The 22,036-nt window shown below is 39.9% G+C and overlaps 1 protein-coding gene across 5 annotated transcripts in view; it reads left to right on the forward strand.

Annotated features, from left to right (window-relative positions):
* The window catches only part of LOC124289093 (5-hydroxytryptamine receptor-like), a 136,182-nt gene that overhangs the window by 107,504 nt on the left and 6,642 nt on the right, over positions 1–22,036 (forward strand). Inside the window, exon 1 of one of the 5 annotated variants that reach the window (XM_046725697.1) lies at positions 9,332–9,352. The exons of the other annotated variants lie outside the window; for them this stretch is intronic. The gene's annotated coding sequence lies outside the window, so the exon portion shown is untranslated. Of the gene's footprint in view, positions 1–9,331; positions 9,353–22,036 lie in introns of those variants that run through there. 5 annotated transcript variants of the gene reach the window in all.

Here is a 22,036-nt window from a genome sequence, read left to right on the forward strand (position 1 = left end):
TACATACTGCATTGTCAACCAGTTTCATTTTCATAAGTTCTTTTTTTGTATAAATAATTCTGTGCAAAAATTTAAATTGAAAGTCTAAAAGTTTTACATCTTTCACATTCCTTCTGCAAATATTAAAAATCATACGCCAATCAAAATCAATATCGTAAAATAAGTTTTCCCATTTTAGGCAAATATTAGGTTTAATATTGTCAGATAAGAGTTTATCATAAATGGTCTTGAACCTTTTTTCAAATCCACAAAATCTTTATGAAGAAAGTTATCATCCAGATCATATTGTTATGTATATTTCTGTATTGTTTTATGGTCAATTCCATGATTCAGGTATGATATAGAAAACATATCGAAGATCCATATATGTACCTCTAATATCAAATTTGAGCTTCAGATCTTCAAGAGACATAAAACCATCTTCATTACAAAGGTCCTTGATTGTTAAAATTCCATTTTTAGCCCAATGCCTGATAAAGTGATTTGGGTTTTTGAAATTATTATTCAGCCATAAAGGGAATACTACTTACCTGACAAAGGTAAGCATGTAGTACTTCTGTTGGAATGATGAATGATCGTGTAAATATACACTTGGAATTAAACTACAGATATAAAACAGAGAAGAGAAACGTTGTCTTTGAGAATTCTGTTTTTGGTATACTAAGTAACTTGCTGAAAGGATTAATGGTGATTAATGGACCACTCTTCGGTCCGATGTTGTATCAAATTCATAGATAATATGCATGGGATATATTCAGGGTGCTCTTTAACAAACTTTTTGTATACAAAAAGTAAAGCAATCCTGAGTGCCATCCAGCGTCCCAAATACAATTTTCGCCCTTAAGTTGGGGTGGTTTGTTTGTTGGTGAACGCCGCACTCAACAATATTCCAGCTATATGGCAGCGGTCTGTAAATAGACGCGTCTGGACCAGACAATCCAGTGATCAACAGCACAAGCATCGATCTGTGTCAACCAAGTCAGCGAGCCTGACCACCCGATCCCGTTATTTGCATCTTACGACAGACCAATTCTAACCCGGATCATCACGGATCTGCCCCTAGGAACAGACCCTATTTTCTAAGTATCATTGAAGTGCTTTGTGAGAAAGAGAAGTAAATTTTATGCAATTAAGGTAATCACTCGTTGATCGAGATAAAATATCTTCAGATAGCAGAGTTGAGCTTTTAATGTCCACTAAGATCTTTAGATTTACAGTCTTGTTTCAATAAACTCCAGGGATGCCTGAAGGCTTCTCGGCTTTGTTTTCAAATTATGATACTTTACCAGATGGAACAAATTGATAAGTTATCAGTGCAAGTTATCTTGCAACTTCCTTTACGTCATTATAAAACAAGATTTTGAAGACTTTTGAATTACGTCATGTCGAACTGACTAGGGAACACTGCTCCACTGACAAAGGAAGCATAATTCCTTGTAACATAGTGGTAATGCGTTATTGTTTGAGCTTCATGCCCAACGCCATCAATTCTTTGAGAAGCAGCGTTGTGGTTTATTAAGTTGAAATGAACTGCTCACATATCTCCTATCTCTCTGTGCATGCTTGTTTGGAAAGATTATCAATCGATTTCTCTAACGATAATTGTGTTCTGTTTGTGCGGAAGACAATATAGCCATGTAAGCCGAATCCAGTAGCCTTGTACGCAACTCTTCGGCAATAGCATCATGCGGATATTAACAATTTCGAGAAAAACATCCATCTATTGAATTTAGGTTTCCTTGGTAATGAGACTGCCCGCGTTTATCTGCCGCTGTGACGGCCCTCCTCCGATGTCAGTCTGGGCAGGGTGGAGAGGTCCGATGCTTGCACTCAATGGCGCGGTTACGGTTTGGTAATAGACCAGCGATTTGCCGAGAAGGAATTGAGCTATTACGTCCAAAATGTACCCATGATGCAGTGCTATATTTCAGCAAATGAGTGGCAATGGGGATGTAAATACCAGTCAGTTGGTCTGTAAAACATTAAAGGAATGGTTACTTGGGCGAATTATACGTATGACTGAGAAGCGGGGTTACGCACTGCGTTGAACGTACGGTTTGATCTCGTTACCATCAACACTTTGACAGCGGCTACCCGTGGAAGGACTTAGATATTTGGGTATACTCAGTTCGTTATATCGACAAAATTTAATTCGTTTTTTAACCCATGCGAGGGGCAATGAGGAATGTGTTTCTGAGGAGAAGCAGGTCGATGCGTCCCTGTGTTTGGATACCAACTAAATGAAGACGAAACACATATTCTCTCCGATTATGCCTCTTGGTTTGACGTCCCTGTCCTTCTTGATCTACCCGAACATAAACCATTCATTCAAATGAATACTTCTCTGATGCCAGACAACCCAATTTGAATAGTAATTCTATACGTATATTCTATGTTAATTTCATACATTTGAAGTTAAAATATGTGAGAGAGGAAAGAGTTAGCTTGGGTACAACAGAATATACAGCAAAATGATATGCCATACTAAATGATAGCGTGCGTAATATGTGTCCGTAAATGTATGCATTATCTATGTGATTTCAAATATACACTTGAACCTGAAAAATACTTAAATACGAGAGAGAGTGATATATTTTACTTGATGTTTTGTTGAAGCAGAGTGAAACTCTTTGGTACGACTTTGTACCATGTTGACCCAACAGTCAGATACACTTAGGCACGATCTTGTATCATACTTCTAGATATTGTGCCTGATATATGTGTCCAGTCTGATGGCTACTCCAACAGTTTCTGGACCAAATACTTTTGAGAACAAGAACATCCTCCCCCGCATTCTCAGTCTAGACGTTTTAATTAGTGCTTTGTGAGAAAGAGACATGAATTGAATATAATTAGGGTAATCACTGATTGATCGAGATCATAAATCTTCAGTTAGCAGAGTAAAGTGGAGTCGGAATGTGTCTGTCCACGGGGTCCATTAGCTCAATAGTCGAGCTTCAACAAAACCTTCCATCAACGCTGGCAGAAGTCTTCCTTGATACGCTTGGCTGTGGAATGCCATTTTGTTACAATGGTTATTTAATAAAACACAAATTATATTTCATTTCTATCAATTTAAATTTACAAGGTTATTATCCAATTAGTCAACAAATGTAGTTCTCGCCCACACGAACGGTATTTTTTGAAGGCACACTTTCATGTTCTTGTTCACAGAACGTTGGGGCTCGAGAAGTCTGCTGAAGTCTTGCAAATGGTTATGTACGGCTGCAGTGCATAGGTAGGCCAAAATTCTTCTGTGGGTCGTAGAATAGCAGCAAACATGATCTCAGCCATGTGCGCACAATACCTCTTAGTGTTGTTTTCACTTAATCTGTGAACACGTGTGACCATCGTAACCTCTCACTGGTTGATGCACTACCATAACAGCATCAACTGCTACACTAATGCTTAGTCTCTGAATAATATAATTTGGATTGAAACAAACATCCGTTTAAATTTAAAAGGAGCCCCACTGAGATGACAGACCTGAACGTTAGTAAATCTGGGATTACTTAATTTGAGGCTGGAAAGAACGAGGAAAAGCGCTGAGCGTTGGTAACAGTGTGTTCTTGGGTACGAGGTCTTTTAATGCTGGAAACAGTTCTACTCTTCGTACAACGTTGTACCATGCTGAAAGAGGGGCACACTCTTAGATATGGTATTTTTATCCATTCCAAAAGAGGGTTAAAGACGTTGTACCTTGTTCAGGGACTTCAACTGGTACTCTTGATTACAGCCGTGCTGAAAGAGAGTGATTCCCGAGTACAGGGAAGTACCACGCTAACGCGAGTACCCATGTCAGTATAGACTATGTCAGTTCGCTGACTGTCTGTATACCGTTCAGGCAAAATACCGTGTGACCATCTTTAGATACTCACTTCCGTTCTGGGTTTGTATCATCAAACAAACCGACAACGCGCAACTTAAAACCTCTACCACATAAAGTTGCAATACGGTTCCAAGCCAAGGTAAACTCACTAAACTATAACCTCTACCATTAAACGTTGCAAAACTGTTACAAGCCAAGTTAAACCCACTAACGTAAAACCTCTACCATGTAATGTTGCAATACGGTTCCAAGCCAGGTTGAACTCATTAACGTAAAACCTCTACCACATAAAGTTGCAATACGGTTCCAAGCCAGGTTGAACTCATTAACGTAAAACCTCTACCATATAAAGTTGCAATACGGTTCGTAAAACCTCTACCATATAATGTTGCAATACGGTTCCAAGCCAGGTTGAACTCATTAACGTAAAACCTCTACCATATAATGTTGCAATACGGTTCCAAGCCAGGTTGAACTCATTAACGTAAAACCTCTACCATATAATGTTGCAATACGGTTCAAAGCCAAGGTAAACTCACTAAACTATAACCTCTACCATTAAACGTTGCAAAACTGTTACAAGCCAATTTAAACTCACTAACGTAAAACCTCTACCATTAAAAGTTGCAAAACTGTTACAAGCCAAGTTAAACTCACAAACGTAATACCTCCACCACATAAAGTTGCAATACGGTTCCAAGCCAAGTAAAACTCACTAAGGTATTACCATATTTACACTCAAGGACACGAAGAAAACCAATTACGGCACGTTCCGATAAAAGCAATGTGATGCAATGCTTCTCATACTCTTTTATCCATCCTCCATTCTGTGAGGCGGGCTCCCGTTTCCCTGGCAATTGGCATAAAGCCGTTGTTCTTCTGCTGCATCCTACGCCTCTGTGATCGCTTTGTGTCAGTAAATTAACACGGCATCGACAAGAAACACATACCATGTGGCCGCTCAACGCGTGACAAATACTCTTTTTGCGTTTACTCTAGAGAATGCAAAGTATCAATTGAGGCGGTGATGAAGCAGAACCATCCACTTCACTGGTTTGCTGGCTCGTTACAATACTTGATATGGGTGAAGTATTAGCAGGGAAGGGACGGTGAAAATACTATCACATGATAAAGAGCCGTTGTCCGATTCTTCACGAAATCTTGAATAAATGTCCTGCACAGTCGAATTCTTTATGATTCCTTTGGGATTCCTGAATAAGAAATACTTCAATAATAAGAACGAGAATCATCGATGCGGAAATTCCTTAATCCCAATTTTCTATTCTTGTGCTTCTCCCACATGTATATTTCATGAGGCTAGCAGCTAGGTTGTAGACTAACGGCATTATTGCTGATACTGATAACGTTGTGAATACCAACAGCGTCTGTTGAACCATTTCAAAATATTAGCCAAAATAACTACTCTCACACCACCGGTTTGTGAGACATGTATAGCATTGGACATATGAAGTATCAACTTGTCTTTGTCTTCACATACATGCCACGAGCAAGATGACAATATTGGCGACCAAGACGGAATAAATAAGACTATATATACGTACATGTATATATTCAGTCAAACATCGTTCTGCCGAACTTGAAGGGACCAGCGCAGAAGAAGTGAGATAAAATTTAAAGTCACTTTGGCAATATTTCAGCAATATCGTGACGACTGAAGAAGGCTTACCCATATGTATGTATGTATGTATGTATGTATGTATGTATGTATGTATGTATGTATGTATGTATGTATGTATGTATGTATGTATGTATGTATGTATGTATGTATGTATGTATGTATGCATGTATGTATGTATGTATGTGCGCGCGTGCGTGCGTGCATGTATGTAATAATGTATGTATGTATATGTGTATGCGTGTGCGTGCGCGTGTGTGCGTGCGTGTAATTTTTTGGAGCTGATATTTTTGTAAGAATGAGCCACAATGTGTTTTATCACATTTATTGTGCGACCACGAACTTCTAGTAACAAAGACCTGTGTTATTGTGTTATATCTTTACATTACTCCGGGATTTGTAGACGCCATTTGAAAGAAATTTATTGATATATTCCTATTTTACGATATGCTAGATTTACTTCATGATGTAAAAAAAGTGGAAAACGTTCGCCAATATATAGTTAATTATGATTCTATGACAATGATGACAGTAATAGCTTCATGTGTATGAAAGTACATTTTGGTGAGTTTGGCACAAAGGCACTCTCGCTTGTACAAGCTCAAAACCAGGAACCGGTTTATGCTCACCAAATTCATCTCGATCCAAGCACTGCTGTGGAGTTAATTTCGCTGCAAATCCCCTTGTTTGTCTGACAACACAGTGTCTCGCCAATTGAAACATTTGTTTAAATACTTGTCAGCAGATTTATAAAGATAAATGGGTATAGTTCGACTATCGCAGCGCTAAGCTTCCCAAATCAATCATCGACACAGAAGCAAACTCAACTGTCGATGGTAAGCCTCAGCTCATTACACGGTTAACACGGAGCCCCGGTACGTTTGTTGTCGTTCATGTGGCCTGCATCGATCTCAGTGACGGACCTGATCATCGAAGCGGAGGGATGGAGAGTGGGGGCGGGGAGGGTGGATGCTGGGGTCGGGTGCGGAGGAGCTTGTTTGGTTGAGGGAGGTTGGTATGGTAGTGGATGGTGGGTGTTTCTACAAACGCGAAGCGTCATAAATAGAGAGAGAGAGAGAGAGAGAGAGAGAGAGAGAGAGAGAGAGAGAGATGTCTGTGAGGTGAGAGAGAGTGAGAGAGAGAGCTATATTGTTACGTATTCAGAGAGAGAGAGAGAGAGTCAGGGTGCAAAGTTGTCGCTATATTGTTACTATTCATTCTGCAAGTTACTTCTGACTCAGTTTGCTCACAGAAAAAGCGCTTTTGTATCATAAATTGACCAGCATGTTTTTGTGTATGCAGATCCGTTGCTTTAAATGCACTTATTGATTAAGAGCGTGTATAACCTTTATGCCATATACGTCTGTGAGACGACGCCATCCAATACCCATTTAGCTATAGTGACTTGCAAGGTTTTAATCATTAATCTGTGAAACCATATGCAAAATGTGTATCGCTAGACAGAGAGAAGGGTGGGTGTATGGGCTATTCAAGTGTGTTCTATTCTCGTATCCATGAAAATATCTATGAAAATTCAAGGTATGTATTTTTCCTGACAGGACATTCGTGACCACTCAAATATGCGTAGGACACTGAAATCTGTCGTACGTGCTCGAAATCGTTTCCTTCATACGCTATACCCAATACGGCACCGACCGATGCTGTACAAGTTGAGACGTGACATTGTATAATATAGCTCTTTCATATAATGAGTAGATGCTGAACGCTTGTTTGTGTAGATGGTTGTCGTGACAGTTCTCAGTTACCCGGACTTCGGTGCCACAGTATATCTTATTTGGTGCTGTTGAAAACCCATTAAAGGTTCCACTGCGAATAAAAAAGCATTGCCGCGTTTACAACATGAAAAATAACAAGCATACACCACACAAAAAACGAACAAATTACGTCATTAGCCACGTGTTATGTCAAGGCAATGCATGGGAATCTATGAAACAGTCAACCATTAAGTAACCTCGTTTCGTTTTGTTTGTCATCCCCTCAACAACAGTACATCGTTGAGGGTGGTTGGGTAGCGTAGTGGTTACAGCGTACAGACGTTACGCCGGAGATAGGGTTCGATTTCCCACATGGGCACAATGTGTGAAGCCCATTTCTGGCCCCCGCCTTGATATTTCTGGAATATTGCTAAAAAGCGGCGTAAAACTAATCTCACTCCGGCAATTAAGCAAAGGAAGTCCGTTATATATTCATGCGTGGAACACTATCTCGAGGCAATGTTATAAACCTGAAATTCCATGTTACTCAAGGTATTGACCAACCCTACTGGAGTACCATATGCTCTTTATAGAAAGCGCCTTGGTTCAAGCTACGGGTTTCAAATGTGCGGTATCATAGACTGACAATCATGAAGTTCGTGAGAACATCTTTGAAGCTTGCATGACTTCCATCACATTCTGAACAGGTCTTCATGTAAAATAGAGAAAGCAGGATTTCATGCGAGTAATAAAAGGTATGTGTTTTTCAAGCGAGAAATGAAATGAAAGCGCTTTTCACGCGAGTAACATAACTCAGTCTGCAAAGTCTTCACCCGTTTACAAGAGGGTGGTCAGACCTTCATGTAGATATTCCCGTGAGTGATATCATTGAATCACCTATGTCTTGAGTAATGGGAAAATTAGGCATTCGTGTAATAAATCATTTGATCAGCTAGGTCTTCGCATGAGTAATGTAAGGAAAGTATGCATTCGTGTGAGTAGCATTACTGAATTATCTAGGTCTTGACATGAATAATGGAAGACAAGAAGAGTTTTGTTTGTTTGTTGTTTAACGCCGCACGATTTGCCGCTCATATATTGATGATAAACATTCAAATCTGACTCCAGCGATTTTACTTGCAGTCTTAACAATTTTGTCTATTTTAGATTTGAGATGAACTGAGAGAGACCCGTACAAACAATGGAAGGAAAATGTTAAAATACTCTGAAAAAATGCTGCATGACAATCACGGTGATGACATCACGGTTGGGGTAACATACAAAGATATCAGTTTACGCATGAGATGAAGAGGTTGCTGACACATGTTGTATAGAGCTTCACTGTTAGAGTTCTAGTTCAGCTTAGAGTCAACGAAGGTTCCCAGATACTCCGACTTATAATAGAAGGAAACTAGGTATTTGTTAAGCAACATCACTGCATCAGATATCTGTTCATGTGAGTACTGGACGATAAATGGCTCCTCTTCCAAGACACATAACGAAATCATCTCTCTCTCTCTCTCTCTCTCTCTCTCTCTCTCTCTCTCTCTCTCTCTCTCTCTCTCCATGTGAGTAATATAAGAGAGAATGTCGTTTTATTGACACCATAAGCATACTGCGTTGGTACACCATGAAACTACGTGGGAGCATGTGAAAAACATTTCCTTTCATAGCCTAAGTAGAGATCCAGGGGTGCTGCGCAATCACATGTGAACCTTTACACACAAGAATTAATCCTATTTGCTAGTTATCACTATCGGTGTTTATTACAGCTAATTGAGCATGAATAATTCACTATGTGTTATTCACACAGTGCGTGCAGGTGGTCGTACAGTGCAGGAGACAAATGTTAATTAACCAAGGATGTAGTACGTTCATTAGCTTGATATATAGGTTAGTTATACCCCTCCTTGTTGTCATTTGCCCAGATGCCAGATCTGTGAGGTATATTAACTGGTTTGAATAATTCTATGGTTTGTAATTATATACCTCGGGGCAACATTATGCTCAGGGGCACAGCTGTGTTTTTTATACAAACGATGTGTAACACAGTCAATAATTTATGTAATTATGTCTCTGATGAGTGTGACTAAAACGTTCAATTACTAGGATTCTTTGCACTGACATCAACATTTGTCAAATCGATGCTACGGCAGATGAAGGTTTCAGAAGGTAGGTGAAACCTTATGTAAAGCTAAATATGTTTTACAGATACACATTTATGTATGGATGGAACCAAAATCTTTTATCAATATCATGTTACAGCTTTTCAGATCATTTAGGCGTTATGTGAACATGTTCAGAAGTTGTAAGCAACGGCGTTTGGAATCTAGAGCGCCGCGATGTACAATACCCTTGAGGGAGGCGTGAAACCAAACCCAGTAATAGGAAGAAAGGTGTCACTGAATCTAAACTGTCGTTGGTGTTCAATTAATGAAAGAGTATTCCATAAACAAGTCACTGTGGTACATCTACACATGTTTAAAAATTATATGTCTCTGTGTATATTTGTTGAAGTAAACGGCCTTAAATTATTTTCTTCAAATTACTGTAATGTATACAACAGTGGAAGGTGTCCAAAAGTAGATAATGTAAATTGCATGCAATTTCTAATATTTCGATGATTTGACAGGTGGTTTTATAAGGAATAAAACATGTTAAAACTGAGAATACATATTAAAATGAAATCCGTCATGTAGCTAAAATGTATGAACGTGGCCTTAACAAAACAAAAATCATTAGCAGGTAACAACTTTATCGTTTAATATAAGTGTCCGTGGCGAGAAATGCGATGGCACCGTGTCAGCGTCGTGGAAACAATATCTGGGTTTGTTTTATTTCTCACTCGTCTATAGATGAGCGATATGTATTTGCCTATGTACATGTTAATAAGCGAGTGTGAAGTAATCAAACCAATGGCTTAAAGCTTCAACGATCCGCTTCAGGTAATTTAACATGAGATGAAGAAACTTAATCAATGAAAATGTGACATTTGCGATAAAACTTCAAGAGACATTGTTTTGTATTCTTCTTGTATTTCTACCCATCCATCCATCCACCCATCATCCATCCACCCTCTCATCCATCCATCTATCCAGTCATCCATCTATAAATGTATCTATCTAGTTTTCCATCAACCCATCCATCCATCTATATATGTATCTATGTATCTAACTCTATCCATCGTCTTGAAAGAAGATGTTCCAAATTACCATGTAGGGAAAGGTAACACATATAGTTTTTCTTGTCGTTGAGCGTATAAACCAGTGCGTCATGGCGTCCCTTACTGACGTGCGTTGAGAAATGTAACATAATACTCTGGATTAAATAGTCTAGAACACGCTCTTAATTTATATGTAATTGCTTCCGCGAATTATGGAGATGCATAGCTCTGAGCGATACTAATGCGTCCTTAAAGTTTCATCCAGATTGTTAATTCGTCTGAAGGGCTATCTTGGGTATCATTAGGTTGCAAAATTCATAATTAATTACAATATGTAAAAATCAGAATTTCATTATTCTCATCTTAGCAAGCCTTAATAGGCTATTTCTATTTTCCAATATCAAGTCATTAGTCATCCCGTGTACAATGTCCTGGTTTTTCCTCTTTATCTAACTTCATCCCATCAATGCTGAAACCCATTGGAAATTGAAAATAAACCTTAAAAATTCAAACGTTTCTCTGTTTCATATCGATCAATTAATGCATTTCATAGCCATTACACATCTGAAACTCTTAAATTGGGAGATTTGTTTGATGATAAAACTGCCTAAAAGTTATACCCCGTTGGACAGCAAAGCTGATCCGCGGATGATTTAACAATATTGAACATTTCCTCCATCCCCTTGAAAGTTTGAAAGTCTAAGTTCTTGATAAACCTAACACCCAAGAAGGTTGAACAGGCAGAAGGAAATCGACCGAGATCCAAGCAAACTATTAGAGAACGCAGGGATGGGATTTAAAGGTTGTTACAAAATACACGCACTTAATTATATACGGCTGGGTATCTAACCGAACGATCAAAGTGAATTATCTCCCCTTAGAGTCCGTAACATCACCACAAACCACTTTATCACACCCCTGACCATGGAGAAGATGTACATGCTTAATTTCAGCCAGCAGCAAATCAAAATTTAATTTACGCATTTCCTGAACTTAAACCGCTAACTAAATTCCCCTTCTTTAATTTCGCTGCCAGTGCTCCCTCTTTCAAGTGCCGGAATCGACCCCCAGCACTTCGTTCTATAAGTCAGATAGCTGTACAAATCAACTTGTTTTCAACAGCATCGAGCTCGGCCCTTCAATTACTCACTCACTCACAGATGATGGGTGGTTTACAGCAACACTTGTATAGATTGTCATCGCTCCATTAAGCAAGTCGTTGTAAAGTGTCGTACACGATGCCCCGTTTGCCGTTCACGTTGCAACTGCCTGTTTACGGCATTGCTGGGCTCATCTGACAGTGACACTGCTTGTCCTCAGACTTTGATATATTCGACCCGCAGGCCACACTGCAACCTCTGATGATGAACAGTGCATTTAGAGAGGCTTGGTGATGTGATGTATTGCTTTAAACTCAGAAAGACGAAATTCAATAAAATGCTTGCGCTCGCTCTTATTTGAAAGGATACTTAAATTGTTTTATGTTGCCACTAAAAGCTGTTGATCTATTTATGTTCCGATATGTGGAATATTTTCCCTTACGTCAAAAATATTGTGTTAGTTTAGAACATCGCGTTTCATGGAGCCTTACTGTGTGGAGAAAATTATTATCTACTTGGGCTGACCCGTGTACAGCTGATGCCATATTGTGGATACACATGTCAGTTCCACATATGGATATGTGCATATGATTACGACGCTGTATCCATTCCCCAAACCTTGCTCGTTACGCTACAAAATTATGGTTTACAGATTAAAAACAAAATGCAGCAGAGAGAGAGAGAGAGATGTAGGGTATCGGGAGGACAGTCAGCCTGGTTAAGTTCATCATGAGCTCAGGTACCCTTGTTCGATCTACAACCAAGACAGCCATGGGGACTTCTCCCAGAAAGCGCTGCCCCGTCGAACATACCAAGAGCGCTCCGGAGAATATTGAGACGCTCCAAAACTGCAGCCTTCTGCATTACCCAGAGTGTCAGAAGGGTTGTGATCCCGGTGGTGGACCCGGGCACCCTTCTGATCTGCGTCGAGAGATCAGGAGGTACCAAGCCAAAGGCACCGAGAACAATGGGGAATCTGACGACAGTGTACTTGGGATGCAAGCGAGACATTTCAAATGCTAGGTCTGCATATTTATCATGCTTTTCCTGAATCTTGCCAATCACGTTGCTGTCAATAGGGAAAGAAAATTCAATAACATAAATAAATTCATTGACTTTATAAAAATAGGACAAGATCAGGTTTGTTGGCCGGAATTTGTCTGAGGCTGTATATGGGCCTATTCCAAAGAAGTTTAAAAGCATTATTTTCCATGACGCCCTGGACATGTTCAGGGTCGTACCACGAATGGACCGCGGAGGCATAGGCATTATAGTTATTGTTGTTACTGTCAGCGTTCTTTCGACATAAGGGGCGGTGGGGTAGTCTAGTGGTTAAAGCGTTGGCTCGTCACGCCGAAAACCCGGGTTCGAATCCCCACATGGGTACAATGAGTGAAGCCCATTTCTGGTGTCCCCCGCCGTGATATTGCTGGAATATTGCTAAAAGCGGCGTAAAACCAAACTCAGTCAGTCAGTCTTTCGACATAACCATACCGCTCGGGAGTATACTACTCCAGCTGGGTACCTGTTCGCTGCTGGATGACCAGAGGTTTATTTCGCACAATTACCACAGCCACAAGGATCCCGCATGTGTGTTTATAACCTTTAATTCAGAACCAGACAGGTCCCATGCTCTAGGCCACTAACCCTATCTTTGTAGTCATGATAATAGTAACCCCCACCTCCGCGACCTATACTATGTAGATTACAACACACTAATATACAGAGTAGGTATTCATTCCACTGTCGGTCATAAAATAATATTACGGTATTCATTACAAGAAATGATATCCATTGTTCCAAACGAACCAACCATTAGAGGACAAGACCATGGTAAATCATCGGTATAACGTATCAATAGCCATAAAACCCTCTTGCACTATTTCCTCAATCCAATAAACGTCATGGTTTCAATTTCTTATGTCCAATAAACATGGTTTGTTTACAACATTTGTTATATCGTTCTAGACCTACACTGCGCATCTCAGCTACCCCCTGTTCTGTTGCAGACTCCGGTAATTGGAATATCTCAATCGGTAGACTGGATAACCGAGAGATAAAACCGCGTTTTCTGTTCATGGGAGGCTACTCGTTTTGGGCGCCGCAATGTGCTGGCAGAGTATCGTCCCCTGAGTCCAAACCTATGATCTATTCCTGATTATGTTTCCAGGGTTGTCAGCACCATACCGGTGCTATTTTATTTTCTAATTTATGTTCATGGCGAAGAATTATACTATATAAATAATCAAGTGCTGGTGGGTTTATTGCCCTAAATTATAAAGCCACAAAACCAATGCAAAAATGTCTTCATTCGTAACCTCACAATACAACGTTTCCATGCATCTGTGAGTACGATGCTGAATACATTCGCCATAGTGGCCTTGATAGTGCCACACCCATTTATATGTATTCCCAACCGTTACCTTCTGATACACAAGCGTGGTCTTCAAATCTCACGATAAGCTCAATTTTGTATGCGTCTTTATCTCCCTTGTCACACGTCATCAGTGACAGCAAAACTACACTTCAGTCGACTTATTTTCATGCGGTATTAATCTTGATGTGTGGTATTTATGTGGTACTGCTCCTTAAGCCATTCTTCCCACCGTAAACCATCCTTGAGTCTGAAATATTGGGATGATCCGTCAGTTTCATATCGCCAGGCTGAGATGTTTCGACATTTTGTTATAAGGTGGCATTTAAAGTTTGTCCGTTGATGTGTGACTTTACACGAGGAACACTTTGTGATTAGGCATTGTAAAATGTCCGATCAAAAGGATGTAAATGATTGACATAGTTATAGTTCAATGTTTAGTTAAACTTATTCACAGTTTTTGTTATAGGGGATGTATAATGTTTGACAAGAATGATGTGCACAGTCACAGGAAGCCTCTCGATTTGGACATAGCGTTGCTTCAAAAGCATTTTAGTTAATATGCTTATTGCTGCGCGTTCCTCTATTTATTCCTATCAGTATAGTATGCCAGTTGAACACAATGCAGGTACTTCATCTGCAGTGTACTCATTAAGCGATCATTGTCTAGCTGATGAATTGCCAGCAATCAGTTGATGTGAATTTGTTTCAATACCTCCGTCACTGTGGTAGACAGAGCGTAACCAATATCTGATAGCTTTGTGTTATCACGAATAAAGGCTGTATTCGCTGGTTTTGTAACTTCATGTTCTGGCCTTCTAAAGCTGTGGTTCCTGTAATGACGTCTGCTGTATCAGGTGTATGTGGGTATGACTCACTATAAAATAGTGCTGGAACAAACTGCTGGATAAGATCAACCTTCTCTACTGTCAGTGCATGCAACGGCAAGTCAAACGTTAACCTGAACAAAAACGGGAACATGGAATTGCTTTGGACATACATTTTGTATTTGCAACTGCCCTCCACATGCGTATTATGCAACTTTACTGTCACCGTGAAAGTTGTAGCCTGGAGAACGTTTGGGCAGGTGTAGCCTGACTCTGCAGAAAATCTTCTTTAAAAGGGCTCACCAACGTCTGAAGCTGATGAATTATTGCTCGCCATAATTGTAGGAAAGTTAAAGTGTTGTATTTTTATCACTCTTACTCATTATGCAAAGGCCTGAATATGATTTCTGTGTTAGGAAATCAGTCTGAGGGAATTAGTGATATAAATATTTAATGATAGCAGACCAACGATATGGCTGAACACACTAAAAATACAGTGACAAAACCCGTTACATATCCATAAGAAATCTCCGCTAAAAGCATAATCAATTGATGGTATCATACGTTCGCGAAAGGTGCGCGCATCGTGGTCCACCGGTGGCACCCGTCATAAACATATCCCAAAACTTGTCAATATTTCATCTGGAAAAAAATCAGGAATGCGGACAAAACCCGTCATAAGGACAGGACACCGCAAAACAGCATATGAACACAACACGAAAGCCGTTATTAGAACAGGACACCGCAAAACAGTATATGAACATAACACAAAAGCCGTTATTAGAACAGGACACCGCAAAGCAGCATATGAACATAACACAAAAGCCGTTATTAGAACAGGACACCGCAAAACAGTATATGAACATAACACAAAAGCCGTTATTAGAACAGGACACCGCAAAACAGCATATGAACATAACACAAAAGCCGTTATTAGAACAGGACACAGCAAAACAGTATATGAACATAACAGAAAACACGTAGAACAAACAACACACGGTCGTAAATGAATACATTTTAAAACAAAAATCATTAAAACACTTTCCTTGATCACATAGTATGTAAAATATCACATAAAACGAAATGTGTCATCAATAATGTTAAGAAAACACACTCTTATTAAAAGAAACGATGTGAAACTTGCCCGAGTTCACTGTTATATTTCAGTCGTAATTAGTTTTATATATTTTATCTAAACTTCACTCTGGTTTCCACGACAACAGCCCTATTCCATAATTGAGATATAAGTTGATCTTTTTTATGTGCCCAAACAAATATGCCAATATAAGATATGATGGTAACGTCGTTGAGATGATCCTGTTGGCTGCAAAGGAAAGGAACATGACTTTTTTTTCTGAGGAATAGTCTGCCAATTTACCATCGGCAGGCAACATTGTTGGTAAGAATGTTTATAAAAAACTGTTACAAATCTGGCACAGTGTCTGAACGGTTGTCCCTGGAGTCCAAACGTCTTACTTGCCAAAGTTGTCGCCAACGCCTGACTGTGAGTCTAGACAACAGCACTGATCAGGTTACGACCCTCCCATGGCACCACCCGAAGAAGAGTAGGTTTTCTGAGCAACACTGAGCGCGTTACGATGACACTCCACGAACGTAACTTGCTGATTCCAACACCTCGTTGAAAAAAGATTGCGTTTTTTACGCACCGAACAGGAAAATAATATATAACTGCTAGGTATTTTTTAAGGAGGCTCAAGTAACCATTGTTCATTCTGTGTCAGACACTTTTGGGCGTTTGGGTGGCAAAATGGTTTTGGAATAGATCGCCACGACAAAAGCATGGGTTTGAGTTCAATCTGCGAAGACCATTCTTTGAGCCGTGATGTTTTTTTATTGAATGTTTTCAAAAATGGTCTTAACCCTTAGTCACTGACGAATACGAACGGATAATTGTGTTTCTGAAGCTGTCAAATCAACTGGTAAATTCAGGCGCCTCGGCATCAACAATGATGTTGACGAGTAATTTGCAGAGTTTATTTATTATGAAAGAACTGAAAGGGGAAGTCATTCAGCTATAATGATTAATGCCCAGAGTCAGTGATGTTCTAATAAGGAATATTGTTATATATTTAGAGGCAATAAAGTAAAGTGTGGAGCCAACTGAGCCTTGCGAAGCTGAACCTATAACCGGAGAAGTACGCTTTCACCTCTACGCCATCATCATTCTCTCTAGTCATCAACTATTCATAGCGTCAGAAGTGGGCAGTCACCTTGTCAGACTTGCTGACAAATTCCACGAGTATTCGATATTCTAGAACACCAAGTAACTTTGACTGTTTGCGGTACCATCATGCACTGAGCTAGATCATTATACACCGATATGTGTTAACGAGTGCAATGAGAAAATAATGTATACACTCTTCTTTTGTAGCTGACCGGAGTTGTATTTAATCAAAGCATTACAAACGCTTTCAGGATGAAAACAGTCGCCTGTAGCGAGATGCATGTAAATCAATCATGATCGGATAACCTTTTCTTGTTTGTTTTACTTTAACCATCAAACATTGGTGTCTACCTCCTTTTGCATATATATATATATATATATCATGCATTCGCATGATCCATTGTACAGACGAGTTCTCTCTTCAGATATTAATATCAAACGTCAATGCCAGAAAATAACCAGTCTCAGTTGTCCGTCGAAACAGATTCCTTATGACATAAAAGGTAAATAGCGTTAGATGTCTGGTGCACAGTTGATCCATTCTCGACACAGACACCACAGCGGTATGTTGAGGACGTTGCCGATCGTGGACGTCGGAGAACCCAATGCATCAAACCAACCAGCATGAAACAACATGAGACATGTCGACAAGTATGCCCCGAGCTACGTTCCAGGAACGGAATGTCTGAACCAGAAGCTCACGCAGCTTTTGTGTTTCATCAATGCTACCGCAGATGATGTCGCCCGGTGGTAGCGACACACTCGGCGGCGTCCAAAGATGACCATATTGACCAAGGCCTTGGAGATGGGATGTGTTAGACTGGTGCTGGGTGCATCGGCTGACGGGTTTATCAAAGCGCCGTTGTGTGCCCCATTTCACCGTCTCTGTCAGCTCTAAAGGGGAAGGCAAACACTTGTTCCTTCCAAACCAAACAGCCAGTCCCCTCCCTTGGGCTGAATGGGTTCTCAGAGTTATCAGAAATCGACACAAGGCTTAGTCGGTTCCTCTCTTGACCATTTCCACCCATCTGAAGTGCGCCCAAAGTGTCTGCTTCTGAAATTAGGTTAAGGTTGAGAACCACCGTGCTTTGCGAAGTGTATATTTGGGTCTTTTCAGAGCTACTTGTTGGTCCAAAACATGTACTAAGCGCATAACGCTTCATACAGTCCGGTAGGAATCAATGGTTTCAATGAGGTGGTTATTTCGAATCGTATGATTGCATTGATTAGTGTATAAAAACCCGGGGCTTGCACGGAATGATTTCCTCAATCACCATTGTGTTATGGCGGTGCATAAGTACAATGTTTGCCAAATCGTCGAACTGATTAAACCCATATTGAGTGATGGTCATGGTGACATATGGTTGTCTTTACAAAGATCATTATATAGTATGACCAGAAATTATTGAGAATTTTAGGAATATGTTTAATTGGATTTCTAATATAAACAACCTTGACCAGCTATCAAGTGCTTGGTTTCATTCAAGAGAGACAACTCCGTTAATCCTTTTCATTAGTTTGTGAAGAGTTATCCCCCTTTGTTTACTTGCTAGCAGACGACATTGTCAGTGATCCTCAGTATGGATGATTTAGAGAAGAGGAAGTTGATTTTAGAGTATTATAACAAGGACATCAGATCAGCTTCCCTTTGTCCACTGTTTATCGTGTTTTGAAAAATATTGCAAATGGATATGGCACTGAGCACCAGGGAGGCGCAGGTAGGCCCAGAAAATTGACTGTTGTTGACAGGAGGCGGCTTGGTATTCTTGTTTCTAAAAACAAACGAAGGAGTTTAGAAAACTTAAGGCTGGATATGATTGATAGAGGAACTGTGGCTGTCTGTAAGGAGGCAATTAGAACTGAGCTGCATGCAATGGGTTGGCAGAAACGTCGAGGAATTCCATCACCGATGATGAAACCTGCACAAAAGGAGCGAAGGTTGAACTGGTGCTTACAGCATAGAAATTTTAACTGGGACAATGTGATTTTCTCAGATGAAAGTTCTGTGTGGCTGTTTCCTAATACACTGAAATTCTGGACCAAACAAACTGAAAAACCTTTGTATCAGCGCCCAAAGTAAAGTCCGAAATTTAACGTGTGGGGTGGCATATCTGTGTTAGGGGCAACGCCCCTCTGTGTATTTGAAGGGAATATGAACAGTGAGTTGTACACAGATATTCTCGAGGGACATTTACTTCCATCTGCTCACGTGTTCTATGGAAATGTTTGGATTTTCCAGTAGGACAACGACTTTCTAACTTCTTTGATCAGCAGTATACCCCGCCGCATTGAAGCCTGCATTGCTGCCCATGGTGACTTGACAAAATACTAACTGTTCACCTGTCTTTGAATCTGGAGTTATGTTCTAATAATATTCACATTTAATACAGGAGTAATGAGTGAAAAATAATAAAAAATACAGTCTTTAAATTCTCAATAATTTCTGGTTGTACTGTATCATCATCCTATCAAAGGGCAGATCCAGATTAATATTATTCCAGGGAGATGGGGTACTATTTAAGGTTTAAGTATTTCTGTATTGTTGTGTTAGCATTACTGCAACGTTGCAAACGTAGGGACGGGCGGGGGATGGGGGTTAATTTTTGTGACATGGTGCAAAAAGAATTAAGTTTTATTTACAAAAGCATGAAGTGTTATTAATGTATTGTATGCAATGTTCGAAACGCAGGCTCTTGAATTTATCATTCAAACTGGCGTCAAAGAACCTTTGGTTCAACTAAACGATATCTCTCAGGAAATATTGCAACAATGAAATTGTCATTGGATACCACAGTCACAATCAAATGACATTACTAATCTCTGGAGTATATCTTAACAAATAATGAAACAGTTGTAGCATTGTAGTTCTATCGCGGCATGTCAGTCCACTACCAGAGGATGCAAACGTTTACCACCAATGTGAGATCGGTCGAAACGGGCTGCTGCTGCTAAGGATGGAATCACTATCATGGGGAATATTGGATTTGCACCTACGATCAAGGTTTCTTGCACGCTAAATGGCTCAAACCTCGTAAGCGAACTGCTGCGGAATATTGCAGAATATTCCAGACATTACACATTATTTGTCAGAATAATATTTTTTTAAAGTTTCCCAAACTTCCCTGAAAATATGTTCGTGAAACTTCCATCAACTCCTGTGAGATTCATAACTCCCAAGAATCGATACACTTAAGTCAAACAGATAAAACAACCGAAATGAAAACCGCGGAATAATGTGGTAAGCTTAATGGATTTGATAGCTGTCTAACAAACGCCAGTTGCAGTTGTCATTACCAGAAACAATCAGACTAGATAAAGTCATAATAGAGCGAGCGGATTCCTGTAATCAGATACAGTATCGCCAGTTAAGGCGTCTTTGGATTCCCTTGTCTGCTGTCTGATCGACGGTAATGCTTGTCTACAGCGTCAATACTCGGACTGCAACTACTATCATGTTATCCTTCATAAGCAGAACACAGTCATCAGTTGCCGTTTTATATATCAGTTGTTGTATCGTTGATCTGCACACATTTAAAGTACGAGATAACACTATCTGCTGAAGGCACTGCATTCACAAGTCTCGTTAGACTTGATTTGTATGTGTGAAATGTGTGCGAAGAATCTACATCTGTATCATTAGTTTAAAGTTCAATGGATTCTGCCATTTCACCAGAAACAGACGCTCTGATGACTTGGAAAGTGTCTAAATACGTTTCTGTTTCATCGTGGCATGAAACTCCATTTCCTTCGATCAATTTCTATATAAAGCAAATTTAAGATGGACTCTGCTGTGTGTGATCCCATGACCATGACGCGCTATGTCTTTGACTACCTCCTTGGTTCTTCACACTCAGAGACAGCACCATCTAATGTATTGAATCTTTCAGCAGGGGAGCTTGAAATGCATTGACGACACTCCATTTAACAGACGTCCGACTTGCAGCATCTCAGGAAGGTTTTCGCTATGGTCTCTTCATGTGGTTAAGAGGATACAGTACACGTTCTCCAGATTTCTCCTGCTGTTTTCAAAGACTATCGATGCAATTCATTGGCGTATGGCCTTAGGCAATGACAGTAACATCATTTGACAGCCCCACTTCCACTTTCCGGTGGAGGTTAAACGCAGAAGCTGAAAAAATGTATCTGGCAACAAAAAATGATTTAACACTTAGGTGCTGTAGTTTTTTTCCAAGCAATACACTCGTGGCGCGTGTTGTTGAGTGGTAGAGCGAAGAGAGGGAGTACTATCTACTGGGCAGCTCGCAAGGTCGTTTCTGCCAGGAAGCAGGATATATGTGCTGTATTTTCAGTTTTGAAATTGGTAAAAAAATCTATTTGTTGCGTGTTGAGAGTAATGATATAGATTTTCTACGCTGTTTTCAGTTATCAAGGTCCATTCGGGAGAGCTTACTTAACATCTCCCTTGTGCATTTGTCATACCTCGTTGAAGAGTACCGACACTTATCGATCAGTTCAAATTTGGGAAACACTTATTTTATGATTGATTGTTGTATTTTTATGAATTTATTGCCTTTCTTGTGTTATCTGTACTAGGGAACAGGCTCAGACTTAAACGGCAACAATATTCACCCTCCAAAACGGCATTTTAGGTATCCCAATGACAAACAAAACTTGTTTACCGTTTGCCAATAGCATTTGACATTGACACTCAGTTTTCTAAGATTTGTGCCCAAATGGATTTTTTTCTTTACCTGAAGGCACTCAATAATTTCAATTTTCGCAAATTTCAAAGTAAACAGACATATTTTATACAGGCTTAAATGGAAATAAAGACTAGAAATGGTTACATATGTCTATGTAGGTGAACAACATTGCTGTTGGCATTGGCATTAATCCTAATACACTAACTTAAAGACGCAAGCACTTCTAAGTCTCTCGTAATTACTTCATTACGACATCATGGCTCTTCAGGGGCGGTGGCGTGGCCTAATGGTGAAAGCGTCCGCTCGTTACGCCGAAGACCGGGGCTCGATTCCCCACATGGGTACAATGTGTGAAGCCCATTTCTGGTGTTCCCCGCCGTGATATTGCTGGAATATTGCTAAAAGTGGCGTGTAGCCATACCACTCACTCACTCATGGCTCTGCAATTCTGTATTAATGACTATTAACGAGTTATTCCTGTGTATGTGTGACATATTACACCGGTATATGTTGCGTCTCGGCTCTCCATATAGTCATATGAAC

The sequence above is a fragment of the Haliotis rubra genome, unplaced genomic scaffold (assembly GCF_003918875.1).
Source record: "Haliotis rubra isolate DU_JTF1 unplaced genomic scaffold, ASM391887v1 Scf432, whole genome shotgun sequence".
Taxonomy (NCBI): Eukaryota; Metazoa; Mollusca; class Gastropoda; order Lepetellida; family Haliotidae; genus Haliotis; species Haliotis rubra.